This window comes from Schistocerca gregaria, chromosome 2 (genome assembly GCF_023897955.1).
Source record: "Schistocerca gregaria isolate iqSchGreg1 chromosome 2, iqSchGreg1.2, whole genome shotgun sequence".
Taxonomy (NCBI): Eukaryota; Metazoa; Arthropoda; class Insecta; order Orthoptera; family Acrididae; genus Schistocerca; species Schistocerca gregaria.
In genome coordinates this window covers 705,088,594-705,113,750 of record NC_064921.1, presented here as the reverse complement: position 1 = coordinate 705,113,750, position 25,157 = coordinate 705,088,594, and positions in this window count along the sequence as shown.

Here is a 25,157-nt window from a genome sequence, read left to right as displayed (position 1 = left end):
TCCTCAACGAACGTTACCGTGTATGGGCTTCCGCAGCAAGCGCCGAGCTCATACACCCTGCTGCCCTGCTGACCGCTGTTCACTGGCGACTATAATCCTTTCACCATAAGAATAAACCTGACGTAAACAACCATAAACGCGATGATTGGTCAGAAGCCGTAGCACTTAGGGCCATCCACAGTGGTTCCTCAACGAACGTTACCGTGTATGGGCTTCCGCAGCAAGCGCCGGGCTCATACACCCTGCTGCCCTGCTGATCGCTGTTCACTGGCGACTATAATCCTTTCACCATAAGAATAAACCTGATGTAAACAACCACAAACGCGATGATTGGTCAGAAGCCGTAGCACACGTAAACTGGTGTTACGCTCTTGGAAGTAGGTACTACTTATGTATTAGATATCTTATTACTAAGTTATGTTAAATGAAACCTTAAGATATTCAAATGTAATAACAGCCTACTTATACGAAGATGGTATATCATCGGTGACCATGCAGCTCGTTAGAATCAAATTACTATGAAATGACAACCCTTAGCTGCTTATAGGCGTTGACATATGTCAAAGGAGACAGATGAAAATGTGTGTCCGAAAGAACAGATACAATCTTAGAGTATATATATAGTTAAGGCTCAACATCCATTTAACCATCTTCTTCTTCTGTGCAGATGCACAAACAGTGCCCGAACTCTTATGGGAATGGGCAACGCGTCGCGAGTAATGAGCATAAGTATTTCAGTTCATTAAGTGAAAATGATATTTTAAAATACTTGAGCCTTGTGGAAAATGGCTCAGGTCACTGAAACAATCTACAAGTAGAAAGGTACATCTACATCTACATACATATTCCGCAATCCACCATAAGGTGCATGGCGCAGGGTACCTCGTACCACAACTAGCATCTTTTCTCCCTGTTCAACTCCCAAAGAGAACGAGGGAAAAATGATTGCCTATATGCCTCTGTACCAGCCCTAATCTCTCTTATCTTATCTTTGTTGTCTTTCCGCGAAATGTAAGTTGTCGGCAGTAAAATTGTACTGCAGTCAGCCTCAAATGCTGGTTCACTACATTTCTTCAGTAGTGATTCACTGAAAGAACGCCTCCTTTCCTTTAGAAACTACCACCCGAGTTCATGAAGCATTTCCGGAACACTCGCGTGGTGATCAAACCTACCAGTAACAAATCTAGCAGCCCGCCTCTGAATTGCTTCTATGTCCTATTTCAATCCGACCTGATAGGGATCCCAAACACTCGAGCAGTACTCAAGAATAGGTCGCACCAGCGTTCTATAAGCGGTCTCCTTTACAGATGAACCACATCTTCCCAAAATTCTACCGATGAACCGAAGACGACTATCCGCCTTCTCCACAAGTGCCATTACATGCTTGTCCCACTTCATATCGCTCTGCAATGTTCTAACATTCTGCGTGGTGTCTGTTTGTTCTATATCGTGTCTCCCTACCACTTTCGCACAACGACGCTCTGAGCGTGTTTTTTAGGGAATTGACTAGTTTGAACCTGGGACCTGTTGCTGGTAAGGAGACGCCAGACCACACATGACTTGTAGAATTCAGAAGAGTTCACTGACACTAGCTATGATTTCAGCGTCGGCTCCACTGCACTCCACGTAAAAGAACCTTAATACTAACTAAATTTAGTGGCAGGGGTTCAAGGCTTTCCTATTTTTAGTTAGCTGGTAAAAATAACGTCGAAAAAGCAGTTAAGTTTACCATTGAAAATTTTATTCTACTTACAAAACATCGTTTATTAATTTGCACTATTGATAAAAGGAAATGTTTTAATACAGGATGGTAAAATCCAACTGCATTCAATAAAAATGTGAACGCATATTCCCTGAATGGGTTTCCAAGTTCTACAATGGATCGAAGGATGACCTATGCCATATCACATCTATAATCTAGGTTTAAATTAAGTTTCACAAAAGAGAAAACTATGAAAATGGTTTACAGTGACCCTCAATTATCTTTAATTACTTATTTAACTTGTCATAAATAACAGTGGCTGATGTGGCTTCTCAATTACTATATAACAGAAAAATCATCGCGTTTCAGATTATTACTTCAAGTGGCAAATGTGAACACCATGAGTATTACGCAAAAGGGGGGTGTAACAGATGAGACTTCTGCAGTTCTGAGTGAAGCCTTATGCACTCAAAAATGCGGCATCGCGTGCGTTCATTACCTTGTCGGTGTTCGTCAGGGGGCGGCGGCCGGCGCATCTCCGCTCACCTCGCCGTCTCGGAAGCAACTCTTACCTAACTTCTCCTTACTACAATTTACCGAAGTTGGTTTAAAAAAAACTATCTGGCTGTGTTTTCATCTGACCAATCTGGTTCTCAATGTTAACCTTAAGCTCCGCCTACAAAAATTCTGTGTATCCAATGAGAAACGTTATACTTTTTGCAGTGGGCCAATGTTTTTAAAGTTTGCAACGTAACAGAGACGCGAGAAAGTCTCACGCTAAAACTTGCAGCTGGTTTGGTCCTTTTAGCGTTATCGTAAGATCTATACTGTTCTTCTGGAGGGCTCAACCTTTTAACATGGGCTGGGGGGTGGTCCTAACGTAACAGAGACGCGAAAAAGTCTCACGCTAAAACTTGCAGCTGGTGTGGCCCTTTTTGTGTTATCATAAGATCTACACTGTTCTTCTGGAGGGCTCTATCTTTTAACATGGGCTGGGGGGTGGTCCTAACGTAACAGAGACGCGAAAAAGTCTCACGCTAAAACTTGCAGCTAGGGTGGTCCTAGCGGTTACCTGGCAGCGTGGCTGTCCGTACCTGCTCTCGGCTTCTGTTCTCGTTTCTCCCCTTGGAACTGCGTCTGTCTCACGGTGGGAAGGTATGACATGCATTTAGGCATTCCTGTGTTAGTCTGCTATTCCATTTGCTCACTCGTTACTCGTATTACTTTGGTTAATTTAATGTTACGATTTATTCGGAGCTATGTGACATACTACTGGATTTCGTAATCATGTCAGGGTTTCATGGAAGGTGTTGGATTTGCCTGACACCTTACAATGTTACGCCCAAATATTTAATCGACGAGACTGTGCCAGCCCGAGTGGCCGAGCGATTCAAGGCGCTACAGTCTGGAACAGCGCGGCCGCTACGGGCGCAGGTTCGAATCCTGCCTTGGGCATGGATGTGTGATGTCCTTAGGTTATTTAGGTTTAAGTAGTTCTAAGTTCTATGGGACTGATGACCTCAGATGTTAAGCCCCAAAGTGCTCAGAGCCATTTGAACGATTTTTTTTTCTTGACGTGACTGTGTCAAGCGTTACACTACTAATAGAGTATTCAGACATTACATGATTCTTTTTCCTATTCACCTGCATTAATTTACAATTATATATATTTAGAGTTAGCTGTCATTCTTTACACCAATCACAAATCCTGTCCAAGTCATCCTGTATCCTCCTATACTCACTCAACGACGACACCTTCCCGTACACCACAGCATCATCAGTAAACAGCTACACATTGCTAACATTGCTAACCATCTTATCCAAAAGATCATTTATGTAGATAGAAAACAACAGCGGACCTACTACACTTCCCTGTGGCATTCCAGATGATACTCTCACCTCCCATGAACACTCACCATCGAGGACAACGTACTGGGTTCTATTACTTAAGAAGTCTTCGAGCCACTCAGATACTAGGGAACCAATCCCATATGCTCGTACCTTAGTTAGGAGTCCGCACTGGGGCGCCGATTCAAATGCTTTCAGGAAGTCAAGGAATATGGCATCCGTCTGATACCCTTCATCCATGGTTCGCAAGAAATCATGTGAAAAAAGGGCGAGTGCGTTTCGCAGGAGCGATGCTTTCTAAAGCCGTGCTGATGCATGGACAGCAACTTCTCTGCCTGCCGAAGTGGCCGTGCGGTTCTAGGCGCTAAGCCTGGAGCCGAGCGACCGCTCCGGTCGCAGGTTCGAATCCTGCCTCGGGCATGGATGTGTGTGGTGTCCTTAGGTTAGTTAGGTTTAATTAGTTCTGTTCTAGGCGACTGATGACTTCAGAAGTTAAGTCGCATAGTGCTCAGAGCCATTTGAACCATTTGAACAAAGCAACTTCTCTGTCTCAAGGAAATTCATTATATTCGAATTGAGAATATGTTAGAGAATGCTACAACAAACCGATGTTAAGGAAATTGGTCTGTAATTTTGAGGATCCTCTACCCTTCTTATATACAGGCGTCAGCTGCGCTTTTTTCCAGTAGCTCGGGACTTGATGTTGGGCAAGAGATTCGCGATAAATGCAAGCTAAGTAAGGAGCAAATGCAGTAGAGTACTCTCTGTAAAACCGAATTGGAATCCCATCAGGACCTGGCGATTTATTTATTTTCAACCCATTCAGCTGCTTTACAACCCCGGGGATGTCTATCACTATGTCCTCCATACGGGAATCTGTGCGAGACTCAAACGGCGGTATGCTAAATTTAAAATTTCAGCTTCCGTTTTGCAGCAGTTTTGTAGCAGTGAAGAAGCGGTAAAAGTAAAGCCGTTATAAAGTAAACGAAACGATCAATTCTTTAAATAACTCGAAAATAAACTCCTGCATCCCTAATAATATCTGAAATTTCTGCCCTCTTCGTCATTCCTTATATCTGCGATAGTGCTGTAATGCAGACGAAGTACTTCACCACATTCCAAGTATGACTTTTCCTACAGGACCGACAAGGAGGATTCTTGGAGTATTTTACTTGTAACTGGGCAGAGCAGCGTTTCTTAATCTTTTCGATTTGTGGCACCTATTGTAATGTCCCCCTTTATAGGCGAACTTCTGTTTTGTTTCAACAGTAAGTTTTAAATCCAAAATTCCTTATATCGCTTAATGACAATTATTTAAATAACATTTTCTACAAAAAGTAGTTTCAAATTCAACGCAAAATTGATTAAAAGAACATAAATTTAAAACAAAATAACTAACAAGACTTCTAAATTTCAATTTCAATGAGTAATTAGCACCGGTTATCCATTTCGCAGATATACTTAGTAGTAGGCACATAGCGTCAAGAAGGATGGGGTTGACTTAGAGAGATGGCAGAACTTCAGAAACGAGCAATCGTTCGACAGGCACTCAGACCAACGATTCATCTCTGTTACCGATTTATTATCGATCTGACGAGCGATTGGTGATTCAGTGACCATAAGAACCATTAACAGGCGGCTCACACAAAGAGGGCTGAGACCACGGCGGACCTTGCCCCGACTGTCATTGACATCTGTGCACCAACGACCGTGTTTGCAGCGGTGTCGGCCACATTCGGCCTACAATCTTATTGACTGTAGCAGAACCGTCTTCAGTGATGAGTCTCGTTTAGAAATGAAATGAAACGATCGTATGGCATTGCTGGCGGAGAGGCCCCAACGGGGGAAGTTCGGCCGCTGAGAGCGGGTCTCACTTCAGTCGACGCTATATTGGTCGACTCGCGTGACGGTGATGAGGATGAAATGGTGATGAGGACAACATAACACACACTCCACTAGCAGAGAAAACCTCCAACCCGGTTAGGAATCGAACTCGGGCCCGTTGCATGGGAGGCAAGCACGTTACCACCCAGCTAAGCAGGCGGACTCCCGTTTCGACATGCGCCCCGATGATCAGCGAAGACGTGTCTTGACGAGTTCAGAGACCGATTGCTTACCAACCTGACTGTCGCCCGCCATACTGCCCGACAACCAGGAGTGATGATCTGGTTCGCCATTTCGTTTCATAACAGGACGACTTTGGTTGTCATACACAGCATCCTTACAGCACAGCGGTACGTCGACGATATTCTATGCCCCGTTTTGTTGCTTTCACGGCACGCCATCGTGGGCTTACATTTCAGCAAGATAAATCCCACCCGCACACGACGAGAGTGTCTTCGTTCTTGACAAACCCTACCCAGGCCAGCAAGGTCACCGTATCTACTCCCAATTGCCAACGTCTTGAATGTCTGCCCCCGGTAGCTGAGTGGTCAGCGCGACAGAACGTCAATCCTAAAGGCCCGACTTCGATTCCTGGCTGGGTCGGAGATTTTCGCCGCTCCGGAACTGGGTGTTGTGTTGTGTTGTCATCATCATTTCATCCCCATCGACGCCTTCTGGAAATATAAAAATATGGAATCAATTTGACATCCCCTGTCGATAGCACTTATTACTTCATGAGTATAAAGAGCTAGTTGTGTTTCACAAGAACGATATTTTATGAAGTCGTGCTGACTATGTTTCAATAAATCGTTTTCTTCGAGATACCTCATAATGTTCGAATACAAAATATGTTTCAAAATCCTACTGCAAATCGACGTTGGTGATATAGGCCTGTAATTCAGCGGATTACTTCTACATCCCTTTTTGGGTATTGGTGTGACTTGAGCAATTTTCCAGTCGTTAGGTACGGATCTTTCTGTGAGCGAGTAGTTGTATATAATTGCTAAATATGGAGCTATTTTATCAGCATACTCTGACAGGAACCTGACTAGTATACAATCTGGACCGGCGGCCTTGCCTTTATTAAGTGATTTAAGCTGCTCCGGTACACCGAGGATATCTACTTTTATGTTTCTCATCTTGGCAGTTGTTCTTGATTGGAATTCGGTCCCCTCTAGTGTCATGTGCCTGCTAATTGACAGCTGTCAGTCTTCATCTTCGGTGTCCCGGGTACCTGGGGCGGTGCTTCCTGAAGTGTAACTTTTTCCTTCTTCTGGTTTCCAGCTGGCCTAATCCGTTCCCAGGTAAAGAACACTGCCCGACGGCCAGTACAATATCCTCGAGAACAGCGTCAATAAATGTGCAGTGACTAGCTTGCACAAGCAGTCTAAATATAATATTTTGAAGTTGAGGCTAGACCAAAAAAACGCAGCCAATGCTTCAAGACTCATGCATCAGCCCACAAGAAATTACATTCAATATGGAGTAAGTGTGTGGACAGTAATTAGAGGTTACTAGTTACTGTTCAAAATTATAAAATTAAAAGAGTGCCTGCTGTTATAATAGCGCTGTGCAAATATGCGGCAAAATAAATGGTAAAGTAAAATAAAAAGAAAGAACGATAGAATAAACAATACAATTAAATAACACAATATAGCAAAGAAAAACATGGAGATTGTAGAAAGAGATCATAACCAAGGGCTGATACCAAAACATGAGCACAAGGCGTCAACACTGAAGCAGAAATACTTACAGAAGAAACTCCTAGCAAAGAGTGTAGTCACAGAAGAAAAAGAGAAGAGATGGGAAATATTCACTTAGAAACTAGAGGAAGACTGCTATGGGGGCCAAAAACCGTTACATAGGTTGCTGGAAAGTAAAAGATCTGACAGAGAAGATATAAAAGTAATTGAAACAGAAGATGGGGATATTATCACGGACATAGATGGCATTAAGGAAGTGATGATGAATTATTTTCAAATCTTCCCGAATGGAGAACGAGAAAGTGGCACGGAATTAATTGAAACGGAGGAAGAATAGCATCCAATCTCTTGGACTAAAAAATGTAAAAGTTGTGTGACTAGGGCCTCCCATCGGGTAGACCGTTCGCTAGGTGCAAGTCTTTCGATTTGACGCCACTTCGGCGACTTGTAAGTCGGTGGGGATGAAATGATGACGATTAGGACAACACAACACCCAGTCCCTAAGCGGAGAAAATCTCCGGCCCACCCAGGAATAGAACCCAGGCCCTTAGGATTGACATTATGTCATGCTGACCACTTTTTTTGAACTCTCATTTTGTTCGTTTTCGTTCGTTGCATCTGCTTGGGGCATACGTCGTAATACATGCGTTTAAGTTCGTCGTTGATCCATTAACTCAGTTTTTTTTAACTTTTTTTTAAAAAAACCGGGCGCGGACGTGTCTTGGACTTGAACAGACGAAAGATGCGAAAGCGGCAACTGTAGATGGTCTAAACGATTAATGCAGCTGGAATCCAAGGAATACAATGGTCACATCGGATGCTGCGGATGATATGCACATAGAACAAAGTGTCGGATGATTGAGAAAGGGAATTATAAAGCTACTGTCTAAGAAGTTAAGTAAAAAGAAGTGCCGCCAACAACCGAGGAATCACACAGCTATCACATTGCCTTACGATAGTGAAAATGCCCATAGAAAAGAGACTGAGGAAAATGCTAGAATACCAATTTGAAGAAGAACAGCCAGAAATCAAAAGAAACAGGGGAACGATATATCTCATTTCTTCCCTCCGTCAGTTAATGGAGAAATATCGGCCAAAAGGAAAGGACCTGATAGTAGTGTTCCCGGATTTGAAAAAAAAAAAAAACATATTGCACTGTACTAAAGGGTAGAATATGGGAATGCTTGGGAAAATATAATGTTTCTGATTCATTAATCAAAAAACAGCAGGTGAAAGATCAAAATAGTTTAAGACAAAGAGAGGTGTTCAGCAAGGCAGTGCACTTTCCCCGTTACTCTTCGTTACACGTCTGCACACAATCGTGAAAGAAATCGTAGATGTAGAAAACTAAGACCACAGTGATTATGCTTTTTCTGATGACATCACCATTTGGGGAGAGACAGAAATGGAGATTCAGAGTATATTGGATTTCTGGAATAAAAACTTGAAGAATTCAAGTGACTGAGCGAATGAGCAAGACAGTGGCAATGAAGACGAGTAGGATACAGACATCTCGTAACATTATACTGGAAAGACTGAGGGTGGCATCTGTATAGTGTTTCAGTTGTCTTGGTAATGTCATATCAAGTGATGGAAGTACCAAACTAGAAGCTTTAAACAGACTAGCAAAAGGACGCGCCATATTCCATCAAGTTCTAAACCTGCTGTGGGACAATATGGAACTAAACAGACCAAGTATAAAACATATCTCCTGCAAGTCTGGAGACCTGAGTCATCAACAAGAGAGAAGAGAGTCAAATAAAAGCATCTGAAATGAAGTTCCTCATGTCAGTTCTACAAAAAACATGGGAGGTAGAATCAGGAACTAACATGTAAGGAGAGACCTGCAGATGTGGCCTTTATCGTGAAGCACATAATGAGTGCCGCGAGACTCAAGTGATTAGGTCAGCTGAAGTGGATGCACCCGACTCGAACTCCACGTCAGTGTTTAGAGATGAAGATACCAGGAAAAAAGTCGACTGAGCGGGCAGACTAGGAAGAGATGGGCAGACAAGATTAGTGAAGATCTCAAGAGGGGAGGAGCAGCGTGCAGTGGAGAGAGAGAAAAGCTATAACCGGGCAGAAATCAATGGAGGCTTGTTGTTCACGAAGTTGTTACCCGGCTCGCTGGAAAAAATCCTGATGATGGTGATGACTGAATGGCAAATGAAACTGTCACAAAGTAATGCAAGACATCGAAGTGAACGCGGGGATCTGGCTCAGAGTTGAAAAACTAAGACGACACTAGGCTGAAAGGTCTCCAGAATGCAAAGTCATAGCGCTTTGTGCAAAACCACATTAAAATCAGCTGCGTGATGTCTGATTGATCCAACTGACGTAAAAGATGCCGCTCGGTCCACACTGTTCTTTAATTAACTGCTTTCACTGAGGCCTCACTCCTCACCCACTGATCACCTCAAGACGGCCGCAGTGACCGAGCGCTTCTAGGCGCTTCAGTTCGGAACCGCGCTGCTGCTAATATCGTAAGTTGGAATCCTGCCTCGGGCATGGATGTGTGTGATGTCCTTAGTTACGTTGAAGTAGTTCTAAGTCTATGGGACTGATGACCTCAGATGTTAAGTTCCAAAGTGCTTACAGCCATTTGAACCATTTTATCATCTCACTGAATCCTCGAGCCTTCCTTTAACAGCCTAAATCCTCATTCATTATCCTTAATCACTAACTGTCCCTGCTTTGCAGTTTTGTTTATTTTCCTCCATTTTCCTTCGATATGCTGAAATTCCCGTCCTATCGTCTTTTTCACTGGTGGGATCGATTTTCAGTCTCATCCAATTAATGATCTAAACTGGGTGATCACATCTAGCACTCTTTGTGTACCCAATGGTTCCAAAATTATTGATCTTGCGACTCGAAAAGTCGCTGGGTGGCGGCTGGCGTTAATATGGGAACTTTCTTTTACACAGGTTCCCTGTCATAGCACACCCCACTTTGGTTGCATATTTCGTTCAATATAGCATACCAGATTTTCTTATGAAAACCGCTAAGAATTCCTGCAAGTGTTTACTGGATTCCTGAGTTGTCAAAAAGGCTACAATATGAAACAATACTGCTTGTTTGTAATGAGCGTGCCTAGAATCCTTAATTCTAGGACAACCAGGCGCTCGACGCTAAGAAGCATCACTCTGCTGTCACTCACTTTTTAAACAGGACAATCCTTCCAGAGCGAAGCAGACACTTCAGATAATTGATGCCTTTCTGGTTTTCGGTAATGCCCAGCTGTAGCTTTTGTCTTGAGAATGTGGCGGCGAAGGATTACAACTAGGAACGCTGAACAATGAGAACAGTGCCCGAAATGTTTTCACTCTACTCCTGAATTTATTTGGCCGTTTTAAATGAATGGGGCTGAGTAGGTAATGGGTATAGATGAAGGTTCAAGCTGAATCCACGAAAGTAGAGAATGCGGGGATGAGTCATGACCCAGTACACACACTACTAATGTTTCTGTAAAGTTTACGAAGTAAAGTATTTGATTATACAAAATCGTAAGAAAATAGATTCAAGAAGGGCAAAAGGTATTGGCGACAGTCAGATCAACAAGGACATAACACTAATTGGAAAAATAATAGAGTGAGGATGAGGGGGAGGTTATCAGCCGTTGTCTTGATTAAGCTACCAATCCGGTACAGAAGTAATTTTCAGAAACTGTAAACAATGTGAATCGATGCCTAAGCAGCAGTTTGAATTAAACTCCTCTCGCTTACGAGCTCACCGTCTTACAACAGCAACACACCCGTATCACCCTGTGTGACCAGACGAGCAACAGGAGTTACTGTCACATGTTGTTCGAAAGCTTAGCTTCACCCTCAATCTTCCGGTTTCTTATCGAGCGATAAGGCAATGTGCCGTTGTCAGAGCTTCTTTGCTGTTACAATGAATAGGTCGGATGGTCGTATTTTCATTTTTTGAAACTTGTAGCCTATGTGTCATTTATTCGCTTCCATTCTCTCGTAAAGCCATCCTCATTCCACCATTATTTTAGAAACGAACCCAGTCGGCTGGGTTCCCTTAACTGTTGACTCAATGTACAGACTGAATAACATCGGAGAAAGGCTGCAAAGCTGTCTCATTCCTGACTAAACTAGTACTACCCTGTCATGTGAAATGACTCTTATAATTGCACTATGGTTTCCGTACATCTTGCAAATAACCGTTCGCTGCCTTTATTTTATTCCAGGTGTCTTCAGAATTTCGAAGAGTGTATTCCAGTCAGCATCGTCAAATCATTTCTCTAAATCTACAAATGCTGTAAAATGGGATTGTCTTTCTTTAACTTATCTTGCATGGTATGTCCCAGAACCGGTACTGCCTCAAATGTTCCTTCGTTTGTCTGTTACCTAAACTGTTCTTCCGCTAGTTCGGCTTCACCAGTTTCTCCAGTTTTCTGTAAATAATCCATGTCAGTATTTTGCAACTATGATTTATTAAACTGGTGGTTCGGTAGCATTCACACCTGTCTCCTTTGAAATAGGAATTAATAAATCCTGCCTGCCTATGCTTGTCCAATCCGAGCTTGGTTTCTTGCTCTAATGACACCGTTGTTGATGAACCGTTAAAACCTAATCTTCTGTCTTCCTGCACGAAAACCCTGGATTGTAAAAACATGTTCCACGGCTGAGTATCGTCGCTGCTGATATCCAAAGGCATAAAAAAAATGCAGTGTCATCAGCTGTACTGTAAATGTTCTACATAATAATTACGTTCTCTCGTACAGACACGTCATCCAGACGACAGACAAATTCGCTAAAGAAGCATCCTAGCGTTTCCAATCCAGAAAACGTTATCACTGTAGCGTCAGTGACTTCATATTACTCTTAACGTAGTGGAGAAACTGAAACACGTTGTTATCCGTCTTGCTGGAGATATGTCCTTGGACTATGTTCGGAAACAATAAAGTTATGAGAGTAACACCTTTTATAGGGATCCTCTATGAACCATCCAATACTGATACAATAAGTCACTTAGGAAAATGCTAACACTTGAAGTCCTACGGATCTTCGTTCCATTGCAAATGAAGTTAGTCTTGCAGATCACTTTTTCGATCGTCAGCGTAAAATTATGTGTAAGCAACTTCCACTACGGAGATGTACACTGGAGAAATTAACCCTCTGTGTTTGTGATATGCAAGAACTGATTCCTTAAAAACGCCATTTGCGCATTTGCGCAACTGTCGCGTATAGTTGTTGTCAACTTGTTGGTGTTGGACGTGAACAGTTTCCTTTCACCACTATAAGTTCGAGCATAAAGTGACCAGTTTCCTTTCAATACAAATAAATACGCGCCCAGATAAAAGGAAGCAGTACTTAACAAGTATTCTGCGATGCTGAGACAAAATTTCGTAAGGCGTTTATGTAAAAACGAGATTTCTGAGTGTCCAACGACGAGCAGTCAATCACCAGCCGATTACAAGGTGGCTTTCCGACTAATGATTTACGAAATATTTAGCTATTTCAGTGGTTCATTTCAGTTCTTGAGAATGTGTAAAGTTTCAAAGATATGGAAAAAATACAACTTAATTGTTATCTATTACAATGACAGAGTGTCTTCGGGACAAATGCAAATATACTTTTGAAGTCTTATTCAAATAATATCCTCAAGAGTTAGAAGTAATTTTAAACGTAAAAAACGGGACGATGTTATATGATAGAAAAAGTGGCGTTAACAACTAGTTAATTGCATTTTTTCATTATTTGAAGATAGAGTATAGGCTCGAAACGCATAGTTTGCACTAAAACGGGATTTTCTTTTAATCGTAACAAAAGTACCTCCCATTTCACGATGATTTATCATTACAACCTGCTACAACTAGTGACGAGCCATCAGGCTTCCATGAGGTATTGTTCGAGTTATAAATGTATTTGAAATAGTGTCCTTTTATAGTGGATATATTTTAGGTGTACAATGAGATACGGACATGCTAGTACTTGATGTAGAATCAACAGCGTACCCGAATCCATGCTTCAGGGATTCCCTAGTGTCTACCGACGATTCAGTATCACCTACTGTCTAGTCCGTGCGTTATTATAGAAGGTGTTTCCGGATAAATAGTAAAGTTCTGTGGGAGTGGTGGTATACTAATTCCGATAAAATATTCCATACTACATGGATCCAGTTTCTATTGGTTACAGAGATACAGCTGTTAGAATGTAACCGAAACAAATACTCACAGAAGATGTTATGCAAAGGGTAGTGGTTAAATTCAGAGTTCTCCAACTTCAATACACTTACGAATTATTACTCGAAGTTTCGGGAATCCCGCCGGATGACATCGACTTCTTGCCACCATATTTCAGCTGACAACCATTCAGCAATCTTCAGGTGAGTGTTTTGCACTGGGGTGCTTGTTCACATCCCTCATTTCATACCAAAATTGGCACGGAGAAGGACGTGCAATGGCACACACTACATGACGGACTTCTGTCGAGTTTCGCGCCCTCTTAGAATATTGCTCCATCTATGGCGGGCGCATATGTAATTGTGACTCTGTATGCGCGCTCTCTGGCGGAATGCGGACTCGCGCAGTTAAAATTCAGATGTCAGATTAGTAAAATTAATTGTCGGTTGTCTTATCCTCAGTCATAAAATATTTTCTTTATCAAGATATTAAACAAAGTAACCAGGTCCCACGCCTTATCAAGTCGAAAGCAGCTATTGCGGGTAATTACATCTTCCGTAAACGTATTTCCACTGTTTTCTCAACAATTAAGTTCCAGAAGGTTCTGGTTAAGGCTAGGATTTCCGTGACAGAATAATTCAGAGGATGTCCTGTGGAGATACAACGCTCGGCTATGGCTGACCTAGTGGCCCGTGAAAGGCGAAGTGTGATTGTCGTTTAGCATGACATTACACATACGCCCGCACGTCATAGGTAGACCACATTGTATGTTGCTCTTCAGAGGTGATGTAGGATTGCTACTGTGAGGGCTGCACCATTCATAATCCGAATGAACAGTGCGTCTCTTGTAGTTGCTTGTACTTTGTACAATCATTTCAACAGGCAAAAATCCAAATATGTTAAACCACTGGGGCCATGGTGGCCAGGAAATGTGATTGTTTTCGCTGATCCTTCTTCCGCTGAATATTACGTTTTGATGCTGTGTCGTCTCACGACTAGAATGTATAGGTGGCCCGTCATCTACATCTACATGGCTACTCTGCAAATCACGGAGGCGGAGGATTCATCGAACCACCTTCATACTAATTCTCTATTATTCCACTCTTGGATAACGCGTGAAAAAAAGAACACCTATACCTTTCCGTGCGAGCTCTGATTTCACTTATTTTATTGTGATGATTGTTTCCCTAAATGTAAGTCGGCGTCAAAAACTATATTCGCATTCCGAGGAGAAAGTTGGTGCTCGAAATTTTGTGAAAAGATCCTACTGCAACGCAGAATACGTTTGTTTTAATGATTTCCACCCAAAATCCTGTATCGTGTCTGTGACACTCTCTGCCCTGTTTCGCGATAGTACAAAACATGCTGCCATTCATTGAACTTTCTCGATGTACTCCGTTGATCCTATTTGCTGAAGATCCCACACCGTGCAAAGGACAGACAGGCGTAGCGTAGGCAGTCTCTTTAGTAGATCTCTTGCATCTTTTAAGTGTTCTGCCACTAAAACGCGCTCTTTCATTCGACTTCCCCATATTATTTTCTATGTGCTCTTTCTAATTTGAGTTGCTCGTAATTTCTAGATATTTGGTTGAAATTACGGCCTTTAGATTTGATTGACTTATTGCGTAGCCGAAGTTTAACGGATTCTTTTTAATATTCATGTTGGGATCTCACACTCTTCATTATTTGCTGTTAATTGCCAATTTTCGCACCCTACAGGTACCTAAACCGTTTTAGAGTCGCTTTTGATCTTCTGATGTCTTTTCTAGACGATAAATGGCAGCATTATCAGCAGATAACCTAAGACAGCTGCTCAGATTGTATCCAAAACCGTGAATAAAGATAAGGAATAGCAGAGGGCATATAACACTACCTTGGGGGACACCAGACATCACTTCTGTTTTATTCGATTAATTTGGGTCACTTACTACGAGCTGTGATCTCTTCGACAGGAAATCGCGAATCCAGTCACACGATACTGCATAGACACGAACGCAGTCTGGAGTGTGTAAGTACTCACCCCTTTGTGTAATAAAATTTTTTCGTCTCAGTACCACGCCTACACCACGAGCCTGGTTAGTTCAAATGGCTCTGAGCACTATGGGACTTAACATTTATGGTCATCAGTCCCCTAGAACATAGAACTACTGAAACGTAACTAACCTAAGGACGTCACACAACACCCAGTCATCACGAGGCAGAGAAAATCCCTGACCCAGCCGGGAAACGAACCAGGGAACCCGGGCGCGGGAAGCGAGAACGCCACCGCACGACCACGAGCTGCGGACACGAGCCTGGGACACCCTGAATGACATCCCAGAATGCAGTAGGGGATCCACTGTTCGGCCATGGCACGGAGCAGTCTGCTCTGAGTTACGGAAGCAGCAGCCATCATACCAGAGAGCTGTCCGCTTGCTGGGCGGAGGTCTTGGCCGCCTTAATGGTAACTGAAACTGCGCTCTCGCGCTTTTATCACGGTCGCAGCTGGAGACGTTAGTGATCTGGCATTCGAGTGAGGCCACGCTTGGCCCCTTTCCTTGCATTATCAACAACGCCAGCATCTATTCTTTCGCATGAGAGGTAAATGGATGCCTCAATCAAGCTGTTACAAATATAGTATGGCAGAAGCAAGAATAAAGAAGTTAGTTTAAATAATCCACTGTCGTCCTGAATCTCATTTCACTCCACAGGTGACAATCGATAGGTCATCTTACACAATGATCGCATAGGCAAATGGTTCAAATGGCTCTGAGCACTATGGGACTTAACATCTGAGGTCATCAGTCCCCTAGAACATAGAACTACTTAAACCTAACTAACCTAAGGATATCACACACATCCATGCCCGAGGCAGGGTTCGAACCTGCGACCGTAGCAGTCGCGCGGTTCCAGACTGTAGCCCATAGAACCACTAGGCCATCGCGGCCGGCTCGCATAGGCAAACGGAGGGATAAAACTGAGGTAACATCCCATAGTTGTGCAACATATATGATGTACAGTTAATAAGGTTATCATTTTACATATGATAGTCTGTGGTAGTCAATGATAGTTTTACATTTCCAGTCATGAGTCAAAGTTACTTCATCAGTAAACAGTATTAATGGGATTATTAGGCAATTTACAATTAGCCAACGACAAAATTACGTCCATGTACCTTCATTTCCTTTCCGAAGGTGCTGAATTCGCTGTAAATGATACGGATTGAGGTCGTGCATACATAATATCATATTTTTGTCTGTGGAACACGAATCGTGTAGAAGTTCTTCATAGACTTTTTGGATGACTGCGTCGCACAAAGTTAATAACGCCATCTACTTCACCCACACTCTTTTCATTTGCACGTTTCGGTTAGATATGAGTGCAGACTGAGACACCTAGTCACGATTCGCACAACTCCTCCCGTCGGAGATTCGAGTGCGTCCCTCGGGCATGGGTGCACGTGTAGTCCTTAGCGTAAGTTAGTTTAAGTTAGATTAAGTAGTGCGTAAGCTTAAGGACCGATGACCTTAGCAGTTTGGTCCCATAGGAACTTTCCACAGATTTCCAAATTTAGATGAGATATGACTGCTGGGCACTGCTGTAGTCTCGCGCAGCTTAGTGCAAATACGAGTAAACGCTCTTGAATCTGGTACTCCGTGGTTTGGAAATCGTCACCATATTCTCAAAAGCAGCAGCGTGTCCGATACAAAAACTTAATTAACATTTCTAAACACGTGGAGCTTAATTATACTACACAGTAGAATCAGCTAACGGTTCAAATGGTTCAAATGGCTCTGAGCTCTATGGGACTTAACTTCTTTGGTCATGAGTCCCCTAGAACTATTAAGCCTAACTAACCTAAGGACGTCACACACATCCATGCCCGAGGTAGGATTCGAACGTGCGACCGTAGCGGTCGCGCGGTTCCAGACTATAGCGCCTATAACCGCTCGACCACTCCGGCCGGCAGAATCAGCTAACGAAACATTATCACTAGCAGTGCCGATAATTTCGGTTATGTAAACTCAAGCTCAACTTCACAGCTGCAACTTCAAGATAACAATGACGATCGGCACATAAACCTGTAGCAAATTCAAGTACACCGGACCTCAGAAAAATATTGTTGAAAATAGTTAGTTAATGAAGGCATTTTATAGCAGACAACTTGTTTTTGCGTTTGGAAGTAATTTGAAGAGGAGTGCATTCAGTTAATGATTACAGGTACTTAACTTCTGTTGATCTGGTGTTATTAATGGTCCGGGTTTATATCAGTTGCTTGAATAAAACGCAAGTTTCCTTTATGGATATTCATTCAACCCCAGAAGAAGCTCTTCGAGTATTTTTGACGTACAGATACATTCTGTTTGCATAATAATAATAGTGAAATCAAACTTTCTTCTATATAATCCAAATAGCGAACAACAGTCGACAAGCCGATAATCAAATAGTTCCGAGTTACTAGTGCATTAAAACAGTTCCCTCCTTACCTATCGTTCCATACACCAAAGATACACATATGTTTAAGACAGGCTTCCAAGAAGATATCATAGTACGAAAGTATAAACTATGACGTTAGCTTTTGCACAGTTGTGGGCATAATTTTATGCGTTACTCAAAATACAATTTTCGTTAACACATGTCTAGCCAAATTAATGTGATCATCGTCTATGTTCGACGTCAAAGTGCAATAACCTTTGACAGATGGCAGGTGGCAGCACTAGCAGTGAAGGGTATATAAAACGTATCTGGGGACGTAGATAACCGTGCAGTCGTTGTGGTAATGTGAAAACGGAGCGATTTGTATGACGTCCAAAAGGCGCATGATCATTGACTTTCGGGCCAAGGGTGGAAGCATTTCCGACACGGGTAACTTTGTAAACTGTTCGCGTGCGGCCGTGGTGAAACTATACCGTGCCTGGCACAATGGCACCATCCAAAGCTGACTCGGAGCCAAATATGGAGCACCGCAGCCATAGAGGTCAGGGGTGAACGACGTCAGCGGAGGTGTGTACGGGAGAACAGACGTGCAGCTGTTGAGCAACTGACCGCCCAGATGAAATTAGAGGCTACCAGCAGTGTCTCCTCAAAGACCGCTCAGCGAGAGTTGCTGCATATGGGTCTCCACAGCAGGCTCCTGGTTAACGCACCCATGCTGACTGCTGTTCATCGGCGACGAAGAGTAGACGTCCACTGACTGGCGACAGGTGGTCTTTTCAGATGAATCACGTTTTATGCTTCACGCCGTTGGCGTGTACGGCGTGAAACGCCTGAAAGCATCCTGGCAACCAGGAGAGAGCGTTATCGTCTGGGGAATGTTTCCATGTGATTTCCTCGGCGAACTCTTTATTCTGGAAGGCAGAGTGGGCCAACAAAAGTATGTTTCTATAATTCGGGATGATGTCCATGCCGTCTGGTTTTCCTTGGCAAGATGGCCTCTACCAGTGTACACAGCTCACAATGTACGTGAGTCGTTCGAAGAGTTCCAGGAGGAGTTTTCCACACTCTCCTGGCCACCATTATCACCGGTCTGAAACGCAGTCTCTAATCTACGGGAGCACCTTGATCAGGTTGTTCAACCGAAAAACGCAGTGCTGCTGGCCAAGCCACTGGAGTCAAAATGGTTCCACGTCGCTGTCGATACCTTCCGGAGACTCACTCACACTCTTCCTCCACGTGTCGCAAGCGGTCCGCTGCAGAAGGCGGTTATTCAGGTTTTGATAGGTGGTCACATTAATGCGACTGGACAGTGTGTATTCAGTTATTGTTTCTGTTCAGTTTCATTTTAAATCAAATGTAAACTACCTGGATGATTGTTCTTCTCGCAGCTACATGTTTGCAGCTTTAAATAAGGAACGAGCCTGCAGGTAATCGAGGATAAAGTGGAAGTAATGGATTTCTCGCAGCTACTATGTTTACAGCTGTAAATAAGAAATGAGCCTGCAGGTAATGGAGTATAAAGTGGAAGTAATGGAATTCTCTACCAGAATCTATAAGTATCACACATCTATAGGTTCAGTACCGGTCATACAGCATTAGTCTAAAATCGCCATAAACTGGAGTATCAAAATGTGAAACGAAATGTCTCTCTATAACTAATAGAGAAGGGCAGTCTGAAACACGTAATTGTTTCGAAACCAATGAAACAGTACAACGTAATGTTTCGATACGGTGTTTCAAAACAGTTTGTGTTTTGTAATATAATTAACCTACACATTTAATCATCTTGAATGTCTACTGTATAAGTATGTCCACATAAACACAAAAGAGGTGCGAGAGCGCTAATCATACCGCAGAAAGTATGAAACTATCACTTAGGCGTCTTGGCAATTTCCTGCAGCAAATGCGCTGCTTTTGTGTCGTGTGACTTTCATACTTTTCAGTTGCCTGAGGACAGTCATAGCTGAAGACATAAGAACCACCACGAACGGAACTGGAGGTGGGAGCCAACTCTAGGCCCGCAGTCCGGAACCGTGAGACTGCTACGGTCGCAGGTTCGAATCCTGCCTCGGGCGTGGATGTGTGTGATGTCCTTAGGTTAGTTAGGTTTAAGTAGTTCTAAGTTCTAGGGGACTAATGACCACAGCAGTTGAGTCCCATAGTGCTCAGAGCCATTTGAACCATTTGGGAGCCAACTGCAGAAACAACGGATATGCTACTGGGATTCCCATATTCCGTTAGTATGGGTAATATATCCGTCCTGCTAATTTCCATGCACACAAAGGGAATCATTGTGGATAACAGGCACAGTGACTATAGACTCACAAATAACTCAAATAAATAATAAAATATAACAGAAAAAATTTTGTCTTTCAAGGTGTTTCGAACCGTTACTATAAATTCACCATTCTTCCCAGCCCTTCCCGTTCACCATTACACTATCAGTGATATTGCAAACAGATTACTTGCAATTATACCTACATCAAATTTATGTATGTATCTAATAACTGTCACTCTACCCCTTTTTTTTATTCAAAATGTTGTTGGCTTACTTGCGTTTCTTAATATGATTACTGTACATGAACAGAGAAGCGTAATTGAACTGAATGATTTTCACATATTTATTATTTTGAATGTGAATAGTATGCATTGTTTTATTGTTTGGTTAGTGTTTATAAAGCAGATGTTACGCAATTTCGGAATAGGACAGTCACCTAGAAACGAAGCTTGATGCTATTGCTTGTCAAAACGATTTCGACAAACTTGAAAGTGTTTCATGAAGTGGTATGTTGTGTTTCATACCTGTGCCGAGCCCGAATCTCGTCCGACACAGAGCGGAATGAAACATCACTGTTTCGACACAATTAGTCTGTTCCAAGCACAGGTGGACTCAAGCAGCCTTATTTTGAAACAACGATACAGTTTCTGTGTCTGGCTCGAGATCGAATCTGGTCCGGTTATCCGAGACAGGGGCGGAATGAAACACCACTGTTTCGAAACAGTGAACCACAGCCGTTCCGAAACACTGAAACAGTTCCATGTATCGATACACTGTATCGAAACATAGAAACAGTGGCCAAGTCTAGTAACAAATAAAACATGGGCAAATGTTGTATGGGATGATTTATTCGAATTACTCTATACTAAAACATCGTAAAACATTTGCTATCCCTCCTGAAACTCTCCGTATACCTTAGAAACAACTATTCTAGAAGGATACCATCTCTGCAGACCCCAATTAAAGGCGCATGGAAACGTGATGATCTTCAATATCGAGTTGGAACTGATCGTGGCAATAAATAATCAGGAAACTGGAGCAGTTGATTAACTGCTGCAAATCCAAGATGTTCCGAACATTCTTCTGCCTTGTAGCAGTCGTAAATAAGAGAACCTTTCCATTATTATTACTTTCTTCGATAAAAGAGACGACAAACCAAAAAATATTTGTATTTAAGTTAAGAATATGTACTGTCCAGTAACATTAAGGTGATCAACTTTCAAAAACCTGAATAACCACCTACTGCAGCGCGAACGGCTTGCGAGACGTGCAGGAAGAGAGTCAGTAAGGTTCTGGAAGGTCCTGACAAAGATATGGAGCCGTGTCAACTCCGGTGCCACGGCCAGCTGCAATAAGTTTCTCGGTTGAGGATCCCTGGTGCGAACAGCCTGATCGAGGTGGTCCCACAGATCCTCAACTGGGTTTTAATTCACGGAGTCTGTTGGCCAGGGGAGTACTGTAAACGTCCCTAGTGGTCTTCGAACCACGCAAGCACACTGCGAGCTGTGTGACACGTTGCATTGCCCTGCTGGTAGATACCATCGTGCCGAGGAAAAAGAAACTGAATTTAGAGATGCACATGCTCCCCAAGAATATATGCACTCTTACGTTGATGGATTGCGGTTTCCAGAATGGTGAGATCATCCAGGGAATGCAACGAAAATTTTCCCCAGACCATAACGCTCCTCAGGATGTTTGCTTTCAGACTTTTAAAGCCATACGTGCAAATGGCCATCAGTCCGATTGAGCAGAGGACGTGATTCATCTGTAAAGACCATCTATCACCAATCAGGGAAGTCCAGACTTTCTCGTCGTTGAACAGCAGTCAGCATGGGTGTCATGGGTGTATGAACCTGGCGCCTGCTGACGACGGCCGGCCTTGTGGTCTCGCGGTTCTAGGCGCGCAGGCCGGAACCGCGCGACTTCTACGGTCACAGGTTCGAATCCTGCCTCGGGCATGGATGTGTGTGATGTTCTTAGGTTAGTTAGGTTGAAATGGTTCTAAGTTCTAGGGGACTGATGACCTCAGATGTTAAGTCCCATTTTTTTTTTTTTTTTTTTTTTTTTTTTTTTTTTTTTTTTTTTCTGCTGAGGATGTCCATACACAACAACCTTCGCGTTCCGGTCGTTGACGAGATACTGTTGGTAGCACTTTGGTTCATCTGGGGCGGTTAGTTTATGAACAGCAACATTTTGTCATGCTCGGTATACTTTAACCACGGCGGCACGTGAACATTTACAACCTTAGCCGTTTCGGAAATGCTGCCAACTATAGCCCGAAAGCCAATGATCATGCCCTTTTGGACGTCAGATTAACCGCGCCATTTTGGCATTACGAGAGCGTCTGCACTGTTTTCCGCGTCCCTCCGACACACTTTATATATCCTCCACTGTCAGGGCTGCCACCTGCCGTCTGTGAGTGACTATGGCATGTTGACGTTGGACAAAGTCAGTGGTGTAACTGGACTGTGTATGTATGTCGTCTAATACGAGTATTAGTTGGCCAGATGCAAACCCAATTTCCTAAAGACAGCAAGATCAGTCGAAATATCAGTCCGTGTGCGCAGTTTTGCCGTCAGCGCCGCGATGACGCCGGGCTGCTGCGGACGGCGGCGGCCCAGCTGAGAGGGTCCTCTTGCCACGAGGTGCTGGCACCGGGCCAGCCCTGGCTGGGGCAGACAGGACACTGCCGCCTCGGTCCCGCCATACTGCCGCGCTGTGCCCTTGCCGAACCAGGACGCGCCTCTCCGAGCTGACCCATACCGCTTCAAACCAGAGAGTTGCGTCAATGCACCATCGAAAACACGCGTCTTAGCACAGAAGCACTTAGCAGCTCCACGTGATGAGGGCAAACGTGAGGTTTACGATTCAGTGGGGTTCCAATAAGCAGCCAAGTTAGGTACCAGGCAGAATAGTGTAGTGAATTAGACCCATATCGACATTCGAAAGGGTTTTTTTTTTTTTTTTTTTTTTTTTTTTTAATAGCACAACGGGTATTACGACGCCACTTTAGACAATTCAGTAGCCCACAGATCTGTAACTGAACAGAAGCTCCGCCACCTTTCCTATCCAGTAGCGAATGGTTGCCGGGAAGAGCGATTGGCCGGCCGGAGTGGCCGAGCGATTCTAAGCGCTTCAGTTTGGAACCGCGCTACCAATACTGTCCCAGGTTCGAATCCTGCCTCGGGCATGTATGTGTGTGACGTCCTTAGGTTAGTTAGGTTTAAGTAGTTCTAAGTTCTAGGGGACTGATGACCCCAGCAGTTAAGTCCCATAGTGCTCAGAGCCATTACAACCATTTTTTGAACTAATGACAGCTGGCGCGGAAAGGCGTCCGTTCTCGTTTTTTCCTTCCCCTGCTTCTTCAAGATAAATTGCGCAATAAAATTAAAGGATTACTTTTCTAAACCGCCCAGTTTTCCCCCATTGCGATGCCTATGTTTCAAATTTGGCTCAAAGGTGTTTCAAACCTTCCTCTAAAGTGGTGCCCAAGCGGCACTGTCTGCTTTTTCGGCCTGGCGTCGGCGATGCTTCAAACAGTAATGCGTCCACTCATCTAGATCTACATCTACGTATATACTCCGCTAGCCACCAAGCGGTGTGGGGCGGAGGGCACAATGCTGTTCCATTCGCGGATCGCTCGAGGACAAAACGACTGCCTGAACGCCTCAGCACGAACTCTAATTTCCCTTATCTTTGAATGGTGATCACTGCGCAATTTGAAAGTTGGTGGTAATAATATACGCTCTACATCCTCGGTGAAGATCGGAATTTAGTGAACAGCCCCTTCCGTTTAGAACGCCGTCTATCTGCAAGTGTGTACCACTTCAAACTTTCTATGAGATATGTAGAGCGCTTTCGCGATGGCTAAATGTACCAGTCACGAATCTTGCCGCTCTTCTTTGGACCTTCTCAATCTCTTGATTCAGACCCAACTGGTAAGGGTCCCATACAGACGAACAGTACTCTAAAGCTGGACGAACTAACGTATTGTAAGCTATTTTCTTTGTTGAACTTACTTGTGTAATCTGATCATTTCATTTGAGATCATTTCGAATAGTCACACCCAGATACCACTCCCAAAGAAGGGGCATTTATTTTGTACTTTTACATTAATGGTAATTTTCTCCTTGTTATACACACTAGCGTACACTTACTAATATTGAGAGATAGCTGTCAGTCATTACACCACGCATTTATTTTCTGCACATCCTCATTGATTTGTTCTCAATTTTCATGTGACACTACTTTCCTTTAGACTACAGCATCATCGGCTAACAGTCTAATGCCGCTGTCAATACCATCAACCAGATCGTTTATGTAAATCGTAAAAAGCAGTGGACCTATTACGCTGCCCTGGAGCACACTTGAAGTTACGCTTGTTTCTGTTGAAGTCACCCCGTTCAGGACGACATACTGCTCCCTGTCTGTTAGAAAACTTTCTATCCAACCGCATATGTCATCGGATAGACCGTAAGCGCGCACTTTTTGGAGCAAGCGACAGTGCGGAACTGACTCTAAAGCCTTTCGAAAGCCGAGAAATATGTCATCAACCTGGGAGCCGGTATCTAGAGCCTGTTGTGTATCATGCACAAAGAGGGCCGGCTGTGTCTCCCATAACCGCTGTTTCCTAAAACCGTGCTGGTTTCTGCACATGAGCTTCTCAGAGTCTAGAAACGTCATTATGCCTGAACACAAAATATGTTCCATGATGCTACAACAAATCGATGTCAGTGAAATTGGGCGGTAATTATGTGCATCCGATTTTCTACCCTTTTTATAGATTGCTATGACCTGGGCCTTCTTCCAGTCCCGTGGAACGTTCCGCTCTTCCAATGATCCAATGAAGTTCACATGAGGTGTAAGCTGAGTCAGTGATGTAACATTGGCAATAAATTTCACCACAGCTCTGCCCAAACAAACCGTAGACATGTCATACAATGAGAAGGTCGACAGAGCTACTCTTACCCATGTTTCATCCCTCAAGAACTTCGACATCAATTGAGACTCGCGGTTGCTCTGGCGCCTAAAGGTAGGCAAACCCACTTAAGGGATCCCAAAGTGGTTGCCTAATCCTCAGGCGCTGGAGCAGGCTCAAGGCTGAATAGGTATTGAAGTTCCAGATAAGCATATTTTTAAAGTGCTCAGCAAAGATGTGGGGTTAGCACCGAGGGTGTTGCCGAACAGTAAGGA